The sequence below is a fragment of the Phascolarctos cinereus genome, unplaced genomic scaffold (genome assembly GCF_003287225.1).
Source record: "Phascolarctos cinereus isolate Bilbo 61053 unplaced genomic scaffold, phaCin_HiC Scaffold_2;HRSCAF=192, whole genome shotgun sequence".
Lineage (NCBI taxonomy): Eukaryota > Metazoa > Chordata > Mammalia > Diprotodontia > Phascolarctidae > Phascolarctos > Phascolarctos cinereus.
In genome coordinates this window covers 388180756-388201059 of record NW_027555625.1, presented here as the reverse complement: position 1 = coordinate 388201059, position 20304 = coordinate 388180756, and the positions used below count along the sequence as shown (strand labels likewise).

At 37.0% G+C, this 20304-nt stretch overlaps 1 pseudogene; it reads left to right on the top strand.

Annotated features, from left to right (window-relative positions):
* The first annotated feature begins 16279 nt into the window (after positions 1–16279).
* On the top strand, positions 16280–18391 carry LOC110199704 (importin subunit alpha-1 pseudogene; annotated as a pseudogene).
* Positions 18392–20304: the final 1913 nt, after the last annotated feature.

Below are 20304 nucleotides of genomic sequence, written 5' to 3'. Positions count from 1 at the left end.
TGCAATGTAAAGAGCATTGGATACAGAGTTAGAAGTCCCAGGTTCAAATGCCACCTCTGACAAATACTGTCTATGTTCCCTTAGGCAAATCCATTAACTTTCCCGGGCCTCAGTTTATACATCTGTAAAATTGGGGGGAGGGGGTTGGACTATATGGCCCCTGCTTCCCTTCCAGATCTAGATTTATGTTACAACAGTCTAGATCTAGGTCTAAATCTCAGAGCTGTAACTTATTACTAGCGTGACCTCGGATAAGTCACTTCATTTCTTTGGCCTCAGTTGACTCATCTTTAAAATAGGATGGTTGAATTAGATAATCTCTGAGATCCCTTCCAGCTCTAACTCTACAATTCTACAATCTAGCAAAGTCAACAAGCATTTATTAAGCATTTACAATGTGCCGGGCACTGTGTTAAGCAATGGGGATACAAAGAAAGGCAAAAGGCAGTCCCTATCCCTGAGGATCTCACAGTCTAACTGGGGAAATAATATGTAAACAACTATGTATAAAGATACAGACATGATAAGCTGGCGACAATCATGGAGCAAAAGCACTAGCATTAAGAGAGACCAGAAACAGCAATGAAAAGGAATCTAGTTCACCTCTGTCAGTGAGCATGAAGGTCTAAACTGCATGAAGTAGAGTCAGCAAACCAGAGTTTGTGTACCATATAAACCTATCGATATGTGGGCAAGACTCCGTCCGGTCAGGTTTCTTCCTAGGTGCCCTCAGTGGAAACCACACTTTATTAAGAGAATGTTAGCAGGTCATTTGGCTTCCCTGCTTCTGTGAGGATTCTTAATGGCTCCACTGCACACATGTCATTTTTCAGCAAAATCTAATATTTATGTCATTACAGGGAAGGAACATTTGCAGCCCTCGTAATGCATCATTCTTTGTTTCGCTCCGTGGCCCAGACTGGACAAATCACCATGGGATTTGTCATCATGTCTTCCCTTACACTCCTTAGAAGTACAAGATAAGGCCAACCTAAAAGAGATGGGGGGGGGGGGGCAACACCCAGGGAGTAAAAGAGAGGGCAACACACAGGAAGATTTCATCAACATACATCAACATGCAATTTCACAGGGTCGTGGGGCTAGAAGGAGTCACATAGATTTTCCTAATCTTAGTTTTATCTTTGCATATATGTGACATATTTTTGAAGGCAGATGTGAGAGAGATAGAGAAAAAGGGAGAAGAAGAGAGAGAGAGAGGGAGAGGGAGAAGGGAGGGAAAGAGAGAGGGAGAAGGAAGGAAGAGGGAGAGCAAGAGCGAGAGGGAGAAAGGAGGTAGAGGGAGAGGGAAAAGGAGAAGGAGAAAGAGAAGGAGAGGGATAAGGGAGAGAGAGGGAGAAGGAGAAGGGAGGGAGAAGACAGAACAGGGAGGGTGAAGGAGAGGGGAGGGAGGAGGAGAGGGAGGGGGAAGAGAGAGAGAGAGACAGACAGACAGACAGACAGAGAGAGAGACAGAGAGAGACAGACAGAGAGAGAGAGAGAGAGAGACAGAGAGAGAGAGAGACTTATGTATGCTTTTATTGGTATGAGGAACTTCAAGATGGAAAAACTCTACAAATGCGGGTTGTCACCTTCTCTGCAACTAATAGTCTTAGATCCTTGCCTGGGGCACAGAAAAGTGATTTGCCCAGAGTTTCAAAGACAGTACATGTCAGAAGAAGGACTTAAACCCAGGTTTTCTTTACTTTAAGATTAGATATTTAGTCATTAGAACATAGCATTTTCATATGAATCTATGTTTGCGTATGTATGTGTGTATATATGTATTTGTGTGTATATACATATACATGTGTATGACAATATATGTATATACATGTATACAACACACATATACATATATTTATACAAAAATTTCCAAAAGTCTCAATACAGTTTTAAGCTTTAATGGCTTGTGTGTGTGTGTGTGTGTGTTTTAAAATAACACTGATTATAGGCTAGACTCAAGTTTTATACAAGCCAGATTTAAAAGGGAAAGTACAATCTATATTCAGGCTAATACAATATATGTTAAAAAATTGCCACTTCAACTCGGGTCTCCTAGCCCCAATCCTGACATTTGTCCAATAGGCTCATTGTGCCACCTTCTAGGGTTCCTGTAGTGTAAGAGGGAGTTTGAAAAAATAGGCTGGTTCCAATTTTTTTGGTTCAGAATAGTCCACAGGATCCATTCCAGAGGACAAGTTTCAGCAAATAGTATTTATATAGGTGTCCCTCCATGAAGACTCTATCATACAATAAACATTTTTGTCACTGAGTTATTTGTCAAACTGTTGATATTTTTATCTATAATTTTCAGGAAAATAAAATAAGAATATGCTTTAGGCCAGACCCAACAGCTAGAGAGAAAGAGACACAGAGAAAGAGAGACAGAGAAAAAAAATCTCGAAGGAAACAGTCATCAGTTTGGCTTCCTGGGCAGTGGATGAATACTTAATTGCATTTTAAAAGTCTGTTTCTTAATTAAGATGCTCTCTTGTCCTATCACACCAAAATGTTCTAGAACAGCAGATCCAGGAAGGCTGAAAAGGGCTAAAGCAACTACATTTTTGGAAAACTCAAGGAAGAAGAAAAACCATGAATGCCTTCATTGGGTCAATTTCTCTTTATTTAAGTTTCATTGTTGTGCTTTGTTTTTAATATTACAAACATTCACAGATTACCTCCACTTTGGGAGAGATCTCTTGTAACAAAATAAAGCAATTAAGTAAAACTAGTAATACAGTGACCTCATCTAAAAGTCTATGCAACATTCTACCCCCACCTCTACTTTTTTTAATTAAGAGAAATCTATTTTCCCTCCTTCTCACTGCCCTACTCCATTAAGAAAAGAAAAAAGAAAAACTAATTCCTTGTGACGAACAAGCAGAGTCAAACAAAACAAATGCCCCCAGTGGCTATACACAAAAATATTTATGTCTCTTTCTGCACCCTAAATCCATTATCTCTCTGTCATGGATAGCATGTGTTATTATCAAGCCTCTGCTATTATGGATGGTCATTGTATTGATCACAGTTCTTACAGCTTTCAAAGTTGTTTGTTTATATGGTGTTTATGTCATTGTATAGTTTTCATTTCATTTCATTTTTCATCCATTATGTCTTCAGAACTGTTCATTGTATAATATTAATGTTATAAGTTATTTTTCTGGTTCTGCCTACTTCACTCTGCATCAGTTCATATTCATGTCTTTCCACGTATCTTTGAAGTCATCTATTTCTTCACTTCTTATAGCACAATAGTATGCCATCATATATATTCCACAATATATTCAGCTATTACTCAATTGATGGGCATTTCTTTAGTTTCCAGTTTTTTGCCACCACAAAAAGAACTGCTAAAAACATTTTTATACATATAGGATGTCTTCCTCTTTCCTTGATCTCTTTTGCACATAAGCCTAGCAGTGATATAGCTGGGTCAAAAGGCATGCACGATTTATTTCAATTTGCTTTCCAGAACGGTGGACCATTCACTGGTCCACCAACAGTGCACAAGTGTGTCTGTTTTCCTACAATCCCTCCAACATTTATCATTTTCCTTTTATGTCATCTGTGTTAGTCTGATGTTCTGAAAGCAGACTATCAGAAGTACTTTAATTCGCATTTCTCTAATTAGTAATTAGAAACATTTTTATATCACTATTGATAGCTTATTTTTCTTCCTTTGTGAACTGCCTATTTGTATCCTTAGACCATTAATCAATTGTATAATGGCTTTTATTCTCATAAATTTGAATCAGTTCTTTATATATCTTGGAAATAATACCTTTACAAAAGAAACTTAGGGCAAATATTTTCCTAGTTAATTATTTCCCTTTTAATCTTAGCTTTATTGGATCTGTTTTTACAAAGACTTTTTAAAATTGTGCATAATAAAAATTATCCATTTTTATCTTCTGTCATTCTATTCCTTGTTTGGTCATGAACTTTTCTCGTGTAAAAAGATCTGACAGGCAATTTTTTCCATGTTTCTCTCATTTATTTATGATGTGGCTTTTAATACCTAGGTCACATACCCATTTGAAACTTATCTTTTATATCATGTGAGGTGTTGGTCTAAACCTAAATTCTTCCATATTCCCATCCAATTTTTATAGCAGTTTTTTGTCAAATAGTGAGTCCTTGTCACAGTTGTTGGGGTGTTTGTCTCTATCAAATGCTAGGGTACTAGACACATTTGCTTTTGTATGTTATGTATCTAATCTGTTCCATTGATTGATCTTTCTATTTTTAAACCAGTTTCAAATTGTTCTGATTCGCTTTGTAGTGTAGTTTGAAATCTAACACTACAAGGCGACCTTCATTCTCATTTCTTTTCATTATTTCTCTTGATATTCTTGAAATGTTTTCTTCCATATAAATTATGTTCTTACTTTTTCTCCTATAAAATAATCCTTTGATTGGCATGACATTGAATAAGTAAATTAATTTAGATAGTACTGTCATTTTTACATATTTGTTCATCTTACCCATGAGCAATTAATATTTCCTAATTGTTTAATTATGTTTTTATGTAAAAAATTGTAGTTGTCTTTATATAGTTCTTATATGTATCTTGAAAGGCAGACTCCAGTATTTTATATATTCTATAGTAATTTTAAATGGAATTTCTCTTTCTATCTCTTACGGGTTTTATTGGTATTATATAGAAATGCTGATCATCTGTGTGGATTATTTTATGTCCTGCAAGTTTGCTGAAGTTACTGTTTCAAAGAATTTTTAATTGAAACATTAGAGTTCTTTAAGTATATCATCACATCACGTGCAAAAAAAAATGATTATATTGTTTCTTCTTTGCCTATGATTGCTATTTGAGTTTCTTTTTCTTGTCTTATTGCTATACTTAGCATTTCTAGTATAATGTCAAATAGAAATGGTGATAGCAGGCATCTTTGTTTCACCTCCGGATTTATTAGAAAGGATTCTAGTTTATTTCTTTCACATAAAATAATAGCTCTTGGTTTTAGAGATATACTATTGATCATTTTAAGGAAAGGTTCATTTATTCCTATGTTTTCTAGTGTTTCTGAAAGAAATGTATGTCATAATTTGTCAAAAGCCTTTCCTGCATCTGTTGATAAAATCAATTGGATTTTTGTAGTTCTTGTTACTAATACGGTGAATTATATGTATGGCTTTCCTAATATTAAGCCAACATTGCTGACATAAATCCAATGTGATCATAGTTTATAATCTTTGTATGATATTGTTTTAGTCTCTTTACTAACATTTTACTTAAGATATTTTGCATCTATGTTTATTAGGGATATTGGTTTTCTTTTTCTGTTTTTACTCTCCCTGGTTTATATATCAAAACCATATCTATCAGAGAAGAAATTTGACAAGATTCCATCTTTTACTATTTTGGCAAATAATTTATATAATATTAGAATTAATTACTTTTTGAATATTTGATAGAATTCACTCGTGTCATTCCATCTGGTCCTGGAATTTTTTCTTTAGAAGTTCATTTATTGCTTATTTAATATCTTCCTCTGAGATTGGGTTAAGTTCTCTATTTCTTATGCTGTTCACTTAGGTATTTTATGTTTTTGTTAATATGGATTTATTTCATTTAAGTGGTTGGTTTAATTGGCATAGAGTTGAGAAAAATTGTTTCTCTTAATATCCTTTGTTTCTTCTCCTTTTGTTGTGAATTATCCTTTTTTATTTCTGGCACTGGTAATTCAGTTTTTCTCTTCTATCACTTAAATCAAATTAATTAATAGCTTCTCCATGTTGTCTTTTTTTTTTCAAAAAAGACAGCTATTAGTTTTATTTATTAATTGAACAGGACTTTTTCTAATTTTGTAGATTTCTTCCTTAATTTCTAGAATTTCTGTTTCAGCATTTAATTGGGGTGTTTAATTTATTGGTTTTACATGATTTTTAGTTACATTCCCAAATCACTGACCTATTCTTTCTCTTTTTTATTAATAAAAATGTTTAGAGATATAAATTTTCTCCTAAGGACTGCTTTGGCTGCATCTCCAAAATTTTGGCATTTTGTCACATTGTTATCATTGCTTTTGATGAAATTTAAGTTCTATTATTTGTTCTTTGGCCCAATAATTCTTTAGTTTGAGTTATATCATTGATTTTTAATACTTTTTTCTACTGGCACCTTATTTAATATAATTTTATTGCATTGCAATCAATAAAAGATGTGATTTCTGATTTTTACCATTTGTGAGATTTTTAATGTCCTAAGATATGATCAATTTTTGTAAAAGTGCCGTGCACAGCTGGGCAGATGTATACTCTTTTCTCTTTCCATTCAATATTTGCCAGAGGGCTATCATATTATTTTCTTTTTAGATTCTATTCATGTCTTTTACATCTTTCTTCTTAATTTTTATTAGATTTATCTACTGACAGGGGTAAATTGAGGTCCCTCAGTATTACAGTCTGTTATCTATTTATCCTTGTAAGTCATTTAATTTTCTTTTTTTAAAATTTAGAAATTATGGCATTGGATGTATATGTGTTAAATATTGAAATCAATTTATTGTGTGTTTTACCTTTCAGCAAAATGTCATTTCCCTCTGTCTCTTTTAATTAATCTATTTTTACTATTGCTTTGTCTGAAATCATAATTGCAAACCCTGATTTTTGTGGTCAGATAAGTCAAATTTTCTTTATTTTAACTCTGTGTGAGAACTTATGTTTCAAGTGTGTTTCTTGTAAACAGCATATTGTTAAATTTTGCTTTCTAGTCTAGTCTATTAATTTCTTCCATTTTATGGGTGAGTTTATCCCTTTCACACTCAGTTATTATAGTTATTTTTCCCTACAGTCTATTCTTGTATTCTTTTTCTTCTCCGTACTCCTTGCTCCCTATTTATTTTAAGTTATTAACCTTTTTTTTTCTTCTAACCTTCTTTTTACTATCATCTCTCCAAGCTTAGGGTCATTTGATGTCTTTGATTCATCTCCTACCCAATGTTGGGAAGTATAGAAACTCCTTATTGAGGGAAGAAGTTGTGAGCTGAAGTGCATAGGGAACATTGTACAGTGCCAAGGCCCTGGCCTAAAGGCCTGGAAGTCATGGCTGTATTTTCCCAAGAAAAATCACAGTTAGTCAAGGTATGGATGGCTAGCACATTAGAGAGCATGTAACAATGAAAAGAACCTGGGGCTGATAGATGAGCAGCATGGAGTAGTAGGAAAGGTGCTTCACTTGGAGTCAGAAGGCACACATTTAACTCTCAGGCATTAATTAGTTTTATGTGCATTAACAAGTAATTTTTCTTCTGTCAATCTTGTTTTTTCCATCTATAAAATGAGGATAGTAATACTATCTCCCTCACAAAGTTGTTAGGAAAACACCTTTTAAACTTTAACATTCCATGTCAATATTTCTCATTAATTGGCTCATTAGGTCTCAGTTTTCTCAACTGTCAAATGGGTTAACAATTCTCAGGATTGTTGTGAGAATCACAACAGAGAGATACATTTTCAAGAGTTAAAAATTCTATACAAAGATGAGGTTTTACTGTTGTATTTGAGGGGCATTGCATTGTTATTGTCAATGTTTTTGCCAAAATACATTAATTATGGGATTTCCAGATTCTAACTTTTAAACTTCTTAACAAATATTGGGAATGCAAGGTGAGAATTTAAACCATATTGAGCTAAAGCATGAAAATTCAGAGAATGTGTTGAGCATATCAAATTGAAAAGCTATTAGTGATTTAGATTCCTGGCACTATTCAAAACACAATACCCAATGAGCTTTCCCTAAAAACTCATCTTGAAAGGAAACTTGTGATTTTATTGATGGCACAGAACACATAACTAAGGCAATAATGTAGAACAAAAGCACTTGGGTAGAGCTTATTAACCCTCAGTCCTAGTGAGTCTTGCCCCAAGTTGATTTTCATGGCAACCAAGAGCATTGTGGGAGTTGAAAAGAATCACCCTAACTCCACATAGCTTTTTTCGTGATTCCGTTGTGTAGAATCCCCAAGAGGACCTGAAGGGCCCAGACTAATGACCAGGGTAGAACAGTGGTTGAAAAGAAGTTTCCTGCCACAAGTCAGATAGAATACTGGGGATCAGAAATTCTGAATTCAGCCAGAGAAAAAGCACTTTAAAAAGACAAATGAAAAAATGTCTAATGGCTTCTCTAGCTAACTGACTAATGCATCTGGGTGAGTGTGGCATCACAGAAAAGAGGCACCACTGGACAGACTATCTAACTAAAGATCTGGCAGACCCCTCTTCCTATAAGGGAAGAGATCACATGGCAACCCAAGATCAGCAGATGGTAGTAGAAAGTAGCAGAAGAAGCAGAGATGTGCAGCAGAAAGAGCAAAACAGCAGAGAATCCCAGCTCAATAGAGAAAGCAGCTTGCTCCTAAAGACAATCAGAAAAAAACATCAGCATCAATCATTGTAACACTGAAGGAATGACTTGACCTAGCCATGAATGTTCCCTATGCAAAGCTCCATCATGCATGTTTCCTGGTTGCATATGTTTCCTATATAACAGAAATTTGACACATGCCCATATCACCTAAGGAAGCACCCATCTCTCTCTGTCTCTGTCTCCCTCTGTCTCTCTGTCTGTCTCTGTCTGTTTCTTTGTCTCGCTCTCTCTGTCTCTCTCTTTCTTCCTTCTTCCTTCCTTCCCCTTCCCTGCAGTGGAGTCCAGGAATGAAGGATTCATTCACAGAAAAAGAACTGTGAAGTAAGCTAGGCAAAGAAGAGCCACCTGCCTTTAAGCCCCGAGAAATGGGTTTGGCATTTCAATCTGTTTCATTTCTCCTTTTCAGTTCTAGGTATAAGGATAGGAGTCACCAATCCAAGAGCTCAAGCCATAGTGAACCTTGGAACCTTGAAGCCCAGGATTCCAGGCCAGATGTCACCCCCAGTCCATCAGGGAAGCCCTGAGAAGGCAGGGTCTAGGATGAAGCCCAACAGGGGATCTTTAGATTTGGAACTTGGTATGATTAATGCTAACTAGGAACCCAGCTCAGCTATGAGCCTAAACCCCAACCCCCCATCAGAAACTGAAGTACTATAGGGAGTATTGTGCCCCCCCCAAGAGAATTGTTTGTCTACTTGTTCTTGTTATATCTTTGAAGTAAATATTTCTTTGTAAAATCTAATCTATTAACTGCTTAAAGGGAACTGGAATAACCCCTGAAATGGGGATCTTGAGCCATCGGCAGAGACAGGAAACCCCAACGCCAATTCCATAGTCTTATGAGTGAACACCAGCAGAGCAGGAAAGGTGAGATGTAAAAGACCAGGCCTTTGGGCAGTGGGGACCAGGCTAATCACTGTTAAACTGGCATGTATCCCCTCCTTAACTAGCAGTATGGGGATCTATAGAAGAGTATACTCCTGGGTACATAGCAGTCTTTCTTTATGCTTGTCTTGTGCTTCTGTTTAATTTTTTCCTCTTTGAACCAAAATATCCTCTGGTTAGGCTAGTAAAAGAAAACATATCAATAGAGGCTAGACGCAGATTCATAAAGTGTTCCAAACCTGGGGCAGTTTCTAGGGGCCTGCATACTGTTCAAATTAGCTATTGAGCAACTGTCAGACCAGTAGCTTTTTCTGAGTGTTAAGCTAAATAAGTAAAAGAAGAAAGACTCTTCCATTCCCCATCATTTTAGAGAGAAAGAAAAAGCCCAACAAACGTCAGAAATTATCCCAAGTGTTCTTCTGAGGACCTAAGTGGAAGTGTAGGGGAGGGGGGTGCTGGGAGAGAGAGAGAGAGGTAGGGTAGAGAGGAGAGAGGTGGAGGAAGAGACGAAGGGAGGAAGAGAGAAAGAGAGAGAGATTGAAATCTTATTCTAAGAGCAGTAGCAGTCAGCGTGGGATGGAATGTGATACCCTTAGATAAGCCCTCATAGCGTTAAGGACAAAGTCCTTGTAAGAATGCTTAGTGGTTCATTTTACAAGATGTCACTGTCATTTGGCCACACCTGGAGCCTTTTCCAACTGGAATCACAGAATGTTCAAACCAGAAGAGACCTTGGAAAACAGAATGTTAGATCTAAAAGGGACAACTAGAGGAAGTGATGTGCTTATGATTACACCACAATTAAGTGGCAGAGCAAGGATTTAAACTCGGGTCTTCTGCTTCCAGATCCATTCTTTTTTTTTTCTCCCTGCATCACATTGCCCAGTATTGGTGACTCCATGCCATTCTGTTCTCTCCCATCTCCAAATGATTAGGACTTAGGGTGCACACTCTAGCACCTATATGTCTTATTCTCAACTTGTTTCATAGGTCTCCCCAGCTAAATTGTGGGTACTTTGGAGCTAGAGAAGGTGCCTTCACAGTTCTAACATAGAGACAGGTTAGGGGTAGCTGCTAAATAAATACTGTTTCAATTGACTGATCCAAGGCAAACCAACTCCTTCTCAGAAGGTACAAGCTCCTTCTCGGCCCCAAACCTGAGGGAATGCCTAGTGTCACAGTCAGAAGGAGATGTAAGTATACAGGGCCACAACACACAAGATCATATTTCAGTCTCTTCATTTCATCTGACAGCAGAGAAGGTGATTAAAAACAGCTGTACAAGTCATGAAAGGGTAACTGGGCCCTTCATTTTCCCTCAGCTCAGGCACAGCAGTGACTGTACTCCATGAGATAACTATTCAGGCAGAAAATTACTAATAGACACCATCTAGCTGATGAATGTCTTCTCCTTAATAATTGATATCACTCCATCTATTTTCAAAGGTTAGTCTTACATTAAAATTACAATGCTGAATAGGTCAGCCTGTAATTTAACGATAAATTATTTCACCCCTTCATGTTAGTGTTGTGTCTGGATAATGATGAGGTTCTTATTCCTACCCACCTCCTGCCCCGCCCCCAATGAAACTATGAAAGAAATTGCTCATTTGGCTTATCTCTCTTACCCTGGATTTGGGGACCTGATTCATCCTGACTCATTGTCAATTACTGGATCATATACTTCATGAATGAGCGTGCGTGTAATCTTGTTCTCTGTCTCTACATCTCTATTTGCCCCCCCTCTTCTGTGTGTATGTGTTTTTCCATCCTCTCTCACTTTTAGTAAAATAATGAGCCACACTCAAGACTTACCTTTCTACCTTCCCCACCCTGTGGCCCAGAACTCATTGTACATAGGAGTCAATTCATCAGTCAGTCAATGAGCATTTATTTTGTGCCTACTGTGTGCCAGACACTGTGATAAGCACTGAGGATTCAGACAAAAGCAAAAGATAGTCCCTGCCCTTGAGGAGTTCACAATCTAACTAGGGGGAAAAATGGGCAATCAATCAATCAGTCAATCCTCAAGTATTTATTGAATGCCTATCTTGTGCCAAGCACTCTGCCAGGTACTAGAGATACAGAGACAAAAAAGAAAACAGTCCCTACTTGGATGGAGCCTATATTCTAATGGGGATACAATAAGAAGTATGTCTTTAGGAATATACAGAACAAATATAAAGGAAATTAATATGAATAAAGACAATACGATTAAATATAGGGAAGTTAGAGGAGAGAACTGTAATGAGGACAACCTTCTCAGGACATATGACCAGACGAAGACATATTCATGTTACCTAGTGAGGGTGAGGGATGACAGATGGACAGCCTGAGTGCTGCAGGATAATTACTAAAAGAACAAGCAGAAGGCCTGTGGGGCTTTAAGAAAATTCTCAATGGAGGAGTTACAGAAAGACCCTGACAAAAAATCACACAAGTGGGAGAGTGGAGGTGAGCTCTGTTTTGTACCAATGGAGGGAATACATAGACCATTGAGCTCAAGGATCCAGGGAAATAGGATCCTGAGTGCATTTTTTTTTCTTTCACAGCTTTCTCAATTTAGAAATATGGTGCTCTGGAGGAGGTCTGTATTCAGACCAATATGCCTCAGTCCTGACATCATCACAGCATCACAGCACTGAGCTGGACCAAGCACTTTTATTTTTATGATTCTCCCAACTGCCCTATAAACTATTGTTGTCCCTACAAAAATATCACCACCTCCTGATGTCAAGCATGTTCAAGTTTATTAAAAGGACCGGTTAGCCTGGGGGATAGAGTTCAGGAGGGCCTGGATTTGACTCTGTCCTCAAGCACTTGCTGCAAATGTGACCCTGAGGAAGCCACTTAACCTCTCCCAGCCTCAGTTTCTCCATCTATAAATTAAGAATAATGCCTGTAGCACTTCTCTCACAGAGTTATTATGAAGCTCAAGTAAGATAATGTCTGTAAAGCACTTTGCCAAACAGAAAGTACTATGGAAATGTCAGTTCTTTGCAAAGTGCTTTATATGCATCATCTCCCACAAGTCTTTATGAAGTAAGGACTAAGACTTTATTCCCATGTCACCAAGAGAAAACAGACTCAGAGTACTAAAGCTGTTGGTTCGGGATTGTATAGCAGAATTTCAACCAAGGCTTTCTGATGTCTAATCTAGTTCTCATAATATAATATGATAAACATTTATTAAGTGACTACTATGTGCCAAGCATTTTGCTAAGTGCTGGAGACACAAATAAGGAAAAAGAAAGATTATTTCTGCCCTCAAGGAGCTTGCAATCTAATTGGGGAAGACAATACACAAAAGGAAACTGAAAAGGAAGGGACAGAGTGTGAGAAGGTACCCAGCCCGAGGTTGAGATGAAGAGATGACAATGGTGTTGAAACCAAGCAGAACAGCTGGTGGCAAATGAAGAGGTGGCTGGCGTTTGAAGCCTTCTATTAAAGGAGGCCATGGAGGGGAGGTTTTTGCTCCACCCTCCAGGCCTCCAATCAGAGAGGCAGAAGCAACTAAGGATACTGATGAGGTGGTTTGTTATCCAAAAATGCATCTCTTTCATTAGAAACAGAGAACAGGCATGAGAGATATTTACTAAGTGATAGCTGAATAAATAGATAAATGAATGAATGTCGTTTTTGTGAAGTCAAATAGTATTATGGTGGTTCAGACTGCTGGTCCATCTAGTCCAATATTCTCCAATAAAATACTGGAAATAAAATGGTTGGTTGGAAGATGCGATTGACCTCTAAAAGACCAATTCAATCCAAACATTTATTATTCTAGATTTCTTTTCTCTGCCTAGTCCAAATGTTCTTTATGGACTGGAGTTTATGATGAGCAACAGATGGACAGATACACCCAGCCCTGAGTTTGCCAGGCTACTTCTGCCAATCATTATCAGTCTTCTACTCATCCCAGCTCTGGCCTATTGATTTCCATTCCCAAGGACTCCTCTCCACCCCCACCTAGGGCATTCTCTCTCTCCCCCTCTCAGGTGGATTCACTTCCTCCCCCTTAAGGGACTCTGTGGTTGTACACTTAAGGAAAATAAATACTTTTTTGCCACAAAAAAAAAAAGACTCTATGTTAGGCACTGAAGAAACAAAGACGAAACATGATCGAGACCCTGCCCTCAAGTACTTTATAGTCTATCAAGGAATGAAATAGCAAATAACTAGTAGTTCAAGTTGAACAGAAAGGCCTGAAAAATTCAAGGAAGGGAACATCATTGGTAGCTGGAGGGATCAGGGAATGCCCCGTTTAAAGGCAAATGAGATATTTCAGTAAGCAGAGATGAGGTGGAGGGCATCTGTTCCCAGCACTGGGTAGGTGCATGCAAAGAAACAGAGGCAAGAAGAGGTAGGATGAGATTGGCAGGTAGCAAGTAGTTCAGTCCTACTGGAGTACTGAGCTTGTGAAGGGCAGTACTGTGAAGCATCATCACCCCAAAAGGCTAGGGATGTGTCCCCAACATACTTTGTTTTCAATGCAATGCCATGGTTATCTATTAAATTCAGCAAATAAATATATTCAAAATGCTATTCTAGGCATTAAAGAAGGTCACAAAATAAGTCAATTAAGAAGAGTTTTGGTGAAGATGGCTGAATGAAAAGTCACAGAGGAGTCCAATTCTCCCCTAAATTCTCCAGAAAAGTCTAAAAATAGCACCAAACAATTCATAATTAAAGACATGCAAAAAGAAATGACAATAAATTCCTTTACTCAGTACAAAAGTATGCAAAAAGAGAAGCAGAATACTAAGGGGCCTATCCACCAGGGAAGCCAGCATGAGTGAAGGTAAATAAGCCAGAAGCTTGTCAGCTATCAGACCAGAGCTGTTTCAGGTGGCACCTGAAGCCTGAAGCACTTTAAGGGGAAGTTGTAAGGAAAGTTAGAGAAAAGCACAGAGTAAATGGACAGAGAAGCCCAGGAAAGAAGAAATCTGCAATGCTGTGACCATTCTGGCCACACACTTGGGGACAAGATGCAAACACTGCCCTAAATGTGAAAACCCAGTATGCTAGAAATTAGTTCCACTCAGACCCAAGATATTCAGAGGGCCCTGAAGTCTGCAGAGCTCAATACTAGGCAATAGGAAGCCTTGGAGAATGGGAAGTCTGAGAGCTATGGGAAACCTGCAGCACTCTGAGATCTTTACCTCATACTCCAGAATGAGAACCAGCAGCTGTGACCGCAATGTTTCCAGAAGCTACAAATCCACAGCAATCTGACCTAAGTTTCTCCAGAGGTCCCTTAAGACTACAGCACTCTGAACCTGGGAAATCCAAGGGAGGCTGAATACTACAGCTCTCTGAGTACAGACATTCCACACAAAGCAAAAATCAGGAGCCCAACACATCAAGATCAGGACCAAATAAGACATCAAAGAGTACAGGAAGAGGTAAACCTAGCACAAAAACCCGAAACAGGAACTGAGGCTAAAGATATGAGTAAACAAAAGGAGAAGCTGAACGCTATGAAAAAATATGATGGGTCAAGAGACTCAAAAGAAGATAATAACTCTATAACTACAAGCACAGCCTCAGAGTTCAAAACTGGCTTGGCCACTAGGATCACGAGAGTATCCAGGAAAAAAATGAAGCAAGAAATTCAATAAGTAAATAAGAATACAAGCCAAATAAGAACTTGGGAAGAAAGAAGAGAAAGCATTTAGTGGAAAATAAGTAGTTTAGAAAAAAGATGAAAGACTTTTTACAAGCAATAGATTTTATGAAAATTAAAATGTGGCAAAAAGAAGTGAATGATTCTGTGAGGAATCATGAAATATTAGAGAAAGGATTAAAATAATTGGAGAATATGAATAATTTAATCCTAAAGAATTAGCGAGTCATAGAAACAATGCATAATTCTATCAAAGAAAATAATAAAATGACATGCCAAAAATTTGTGTGATGCAATCAACGCAGGAATTAGGGAAATTTCATAGCTCTAAACACTTTCATTGTCAAAACATAGGAAGACCAGATTAATACATTGGGCATAGAACTACAAAGAAAAGTAGAAAACTAATAAATTTTAAAGCTTAATAGAAGTTTAAATGAAAGTTCCAAAACTCAAGAAAGATATTTAACAAAATTTTTAAAAAGTCTATCAAACCAATAAATAAAACCAGAAACTTTTTTTGGAAGGAGGGGACTAACAAAATATATCGACCACCGAAAATCAAATAACCAGTATCAGAAATGAAAAGGAAAAATTCACAACAAATGAAGAGGAAATTATTAAAACCATTTTGTCCAATTATAGGCCAATAAAATTGACAACTTAAGTGAAATGCATAAATATTTATAAAAATATAAAATGCTCCAGTTAAAAAATGAGACAAGATAATTTAAAGCCCATTCTTGGGGGAGGAGGAGGAGAACAAGTCATAAATGAGCTCCCAAAGACAAAAACCGTAACGCCAGATAAGGCAAATTTTTATAAATCTTCAAAGAACAATTAATTCCAATGTTACATAAAGTGTTTACTAAAAGGAGAAAATAAGAGATCCCTCCAAATTCCTTCTATGATATAAATAGACAAATATTCGTAATTAATATTGAAGTTAAAATGTAAATAAAATGTCAGTAAAGAAGCTACAGCAATATGTTAAGAAGCTTCTAATTATACTCATGGTAAACTTATCCCAGGACTTCAGGGTTGGTTCAATATTAGGAAAACTATGAATACAATAGACTACACCAATAATAAAAACTATTAGAATCACATGACTACTTGTTTTTTAAAAAACCTTTTACCAAAATATAACACCCATTTATGTTTTTTAAAAAAAAAACTTTTTTAAAACCTAGGAATAAATGGACTTTGCCATAGTATGGTAAATACAATCTCTCTAAAATGAAGAGTCAAACACACAGCTTATGGGATTGAGCTGTAGTGGCTACTGGCAGTCGAACCTTGACTTAACAGCAACCTCGTCTGGCTTCCCCTCGGGACCACGAGACCTCTAGCAACCTTCCATCTTTGTTTTTCTCCCCATGTTAAACACAGCCAAGTCCACCAATGAAACTATTAATTCACCAGCAGCCTGGCTTGGTAGTTGAAAAACGAAGAGAAAGACAGCTTAAGAATAAGGTGCCAGCGTGTTGACGTGAATGTAGAACTGAAGAAAGCTAAGAAAGATGACCAGACACTAAAAAGAAGAAGTATCTGCACGTTTTCTGATGATAATACTTTTGCTCTGCAAGAAAACTGCAATAACCAGAGCTCCGGGCTTTGGTCTGTTGAAGAAATTGTCAAAGATATAAATAGTAACAATCTAGAGGTTCAACTTCAGGCTACCCAGGAACTCTTTTCTAAGGAAAAATAGCTTCCTTCCCTCCCCCTGCCCAAATAATTGATGCTGGTGTGATTCCAAACCTTGTAGGTTTCTTGGGCAGGAAATATTGTCATCTTACTCATTTTTAATCTGCTTGGGCGCTTACCACCAAACATTGCTTCTGAGACATCCGACCAAACAAGACTGTGGTAGATGTAGAGGGACTATACCTGAGGTCATTGCCCTGTCTGCCTCTCTCTAGTCTCAAGTCGATGAACAGGAAATGAACAGGGCTCTGGGAAATATTGCAGGTGATGGTTCAGCCTGTAGAGACTTGGCTATCAAGTATGGTGCAACAGACCCTTTCTAGCTCTGCTTGCAGTCATATATGTAGTTCCTTGTCAGGAATAACTTCTATAGGAAAAACGAAGACTCCTCATTTATTACACGCTCTTGCAAGAAGTGGGTGTGCTGCTAGAAGCAGATACATCCTATGGAAGTGAAGGCAAGCAGTCATACTGTGTCCTGAAATGCAAGGTCCCTCCCTTGTTTCTCCATTGGCTGGATACTTCGAGGTATACAACTTCCTGGAACGCCTACTTCATATTACTCCTTAGTATGTTCTCTCCTCCCCATTACATGCAACATTGTATCTTGAATTGTGTCAATCTTCCCCCCTCCCCTACGAGAAGTTAATATGCAGAGGTTCATTAAGCATGCGCATCCTAGCCAAGCTATAATCTTTGTATTACTTTCTTCACTCCGAACCCCGCTGCTAATGTCAGCTGGTTTTGTCTGTCCTGGGTGGTATTGTTAAAAATAATTCTTCAGCAAGACCACTCCATCTGTTCCTGTGACAACTTCTGAGTTCTATTGTTAGTACCACTTCCTCTGCATCTTTGGAAACATAATTTCTTATACTTTACATTCCTGATACATCATCATTATCACTTAGGAAATCAATTCTTTGTCCTCACAAGAATCCCACTCCCTTAATAGAAGCCATTGAGCAAATTCTTCCCACTGTAGTTTACCTTTTGCCTCATGGTGATCCAGAAGTTCTGACAGATACCTATTGGGTCGTGTCCCACCTCACAAATGGTTCAAATGGCTGGACTGAAGTGGTTGTGGAAACTGGAGTTGTCCCACAACCAGTGAAACTTCTAGGATCTGGTAAACTGTCAATAGTGTCTCCTTCCTTTCAAGCTATAAGAAACATTGTCACTGGGACAGATGAATAAACTAGACTCAAGAGCATTTTCTGTCTTTCCTAGACTACTTACTTACCCCCAAAACCTATATCCTAAAGGAGGTTGCATGGACAATCTCAAACATCACAGCTGGCCATCAGAATCAAATACAGCAAGCTATGAATCATGAACTAGTTCCATACTTGGTTGTAATTCTGTCAAAGGGAGACTTTGAATCATAGAAAGTTGCTGTATGCATTGTCACAAATTACTCAAGTGGTGGAACAATTGAACAGATTATGTATCTTGTTCAAAATGGAATTCTGGAACCCTTAATCAATCTCTTGTCTGCAAAAGACAGCAAAATGGTCCTGATTATTTTGGATGCAATTTCAAATATTTTTCTAGCCACTGCAAAGCTAAATGAAACTGAAGAACTGTGTCCTAATTGAAAAATGTGCAGGACTAGACAGAAATGAAACATTCCAATCCCTTGAAAATGAAATAGTACGTAAGGCTTCTCAAGTTTAATTGAAAAATATTTCTCCACAGAGGAAGATCAAAATGTTGTATCAGAATCTACCTCCAATGGCTATACCTTCCAGATTCAAGATGGCACACCTGAGACCTTTAACATTTAGATTTTATACTCAGATCATCAAGTTTTGTATGCTTTGTTCTTGGTATAATTTGTTTTGCTGTCTCTCCACTAAGATCTTAGTTTAAATGTGACTTGATATGGCACTAAAGCATACTTGAACTGTTTGAACTCTGCACCGTCTATATAAAACCTCTCTTCTTAACAGGGTTCTTATTTCTATGTAGAATTTCCTGTCTTGCAGTGTCTCGTAAATAAAAACTTAACCCCTCCTCCCAAAAAAATGAAGAACCAGAATAGAGTGGAGGGCTTTCCAATAAGATCAGGGATAAAATAAGCATATCCACTATTTCTACTATTATTTGATATTTTACTAGAAATGCTACAATAACAAGAAAGGTAAATCTTTGCAGATGTAATAGCTAAATAATTATAGCAGGTAAATAAGTATACACTCTTTTTTTGCTAATGACATGATGGTCTACATAAAGAACCCTAGAGAGCAATTAAAACAACAACTTCAGGAACTAATCAGGATATTTTTAAAATTCATATAAATCATTAGCCTTTCTCTCTATATTACCAAAAATAACTCAGAATAAAAAGAGAGAAATTTCATTCAAAATAACTACAGAACGTATAAAATATTTGAGAGTCCACCTACCAAAACATATCTAGAAACTGTATGAAAAGAACTATAAAACATTGTTTACAGAAATACAGACCTATAATTAGAGACATATCAATTGCTCATGGTTGGGCTGTTCTAACATAATAGAATTATAATATATCAATTATTTTTTATCCACTGTCATACCAATCAAACTACCACAAAGTTTCTTTAAAGAACTACAAAAAAATAGCCCAATTTATCTAGAAGAACAAGAGGTCAAAAATTTCAAGAGGAGTAATGAATATAACTAGAAAGAAGACTTAGGAATACCAGTAATCATTAAAAACTATTTGGGAACTGGTTAAAATAGTAAAGTTAGTCAGTAAAATATATTAGGAACCTAAGACCCAAAAAGAAATTAACAAAGTAGCTTAGTGTTAAATAAACCTAAGGACCCAAGTAACTAGGATAAGGACTTTCTGTCCAACAAAATCTTTTAGGAAAACATCAGTTTGGCAAAAATTAGATTCAGACTAATATCTAACACCATCCACAAGTGGAAACAGGATCCAGATATGAAAAGTCACATCATAAATAAAGTAGAGGAACAGTGAGGTAGTTATCTTTTCTAACTATGGCCTGAGGTAGAGTTTTTGACCAAGCAAAGGTTAAAAAAGGTTAAATCACAGAGATAAAACTGACTATTTTAACTACATAAAATGGGGGGAGGGCCCTGCAGGAAATATGCTCAAATAAAATAAATTACATTACATTTAGAAGGAAGAGAATTAATTAGGGAAAATATTTGTAGGAGATCTGATATTTGAAATATATAAGGAAATATTCAAATATAGAATAACAAGAGCCATTCTCTAATGGATAGATGGTCAAAGGATATTTAAAGAGGCAGCTCTCAGAAGAAGCTACCAATAATGACATGAAAAAATTCTCTGAATAACTCATAATAAGGAAAACTGCAAATTAAAACAACTCTAAAGTTCACCTCATACCCATCAGATTCTGGGAAAGGATATGAGAGGAGAAGCACACCAATGCACTGTTGGGGGACTTGTAGATTGGTCCAGCCATGCTGGAATGCTATTTAGAACCGTACCTAAAAATTCACTAAACTGTCCCTACTCTTTGACTTTGTTGTGCCACTACAAAGTATGTATCATAGAGATATTTAGGAAAGAAGGAAATAATCTATACGTACAAAAATATCCACTGTAATACCTTTTTATCGTAGCAGGGAACTAGAAACCAACCGGGTTCCCATCAATTAAGGAATGATGACAAATTATGTATACAACAAATTATGGTATATATGGTATACATTTACC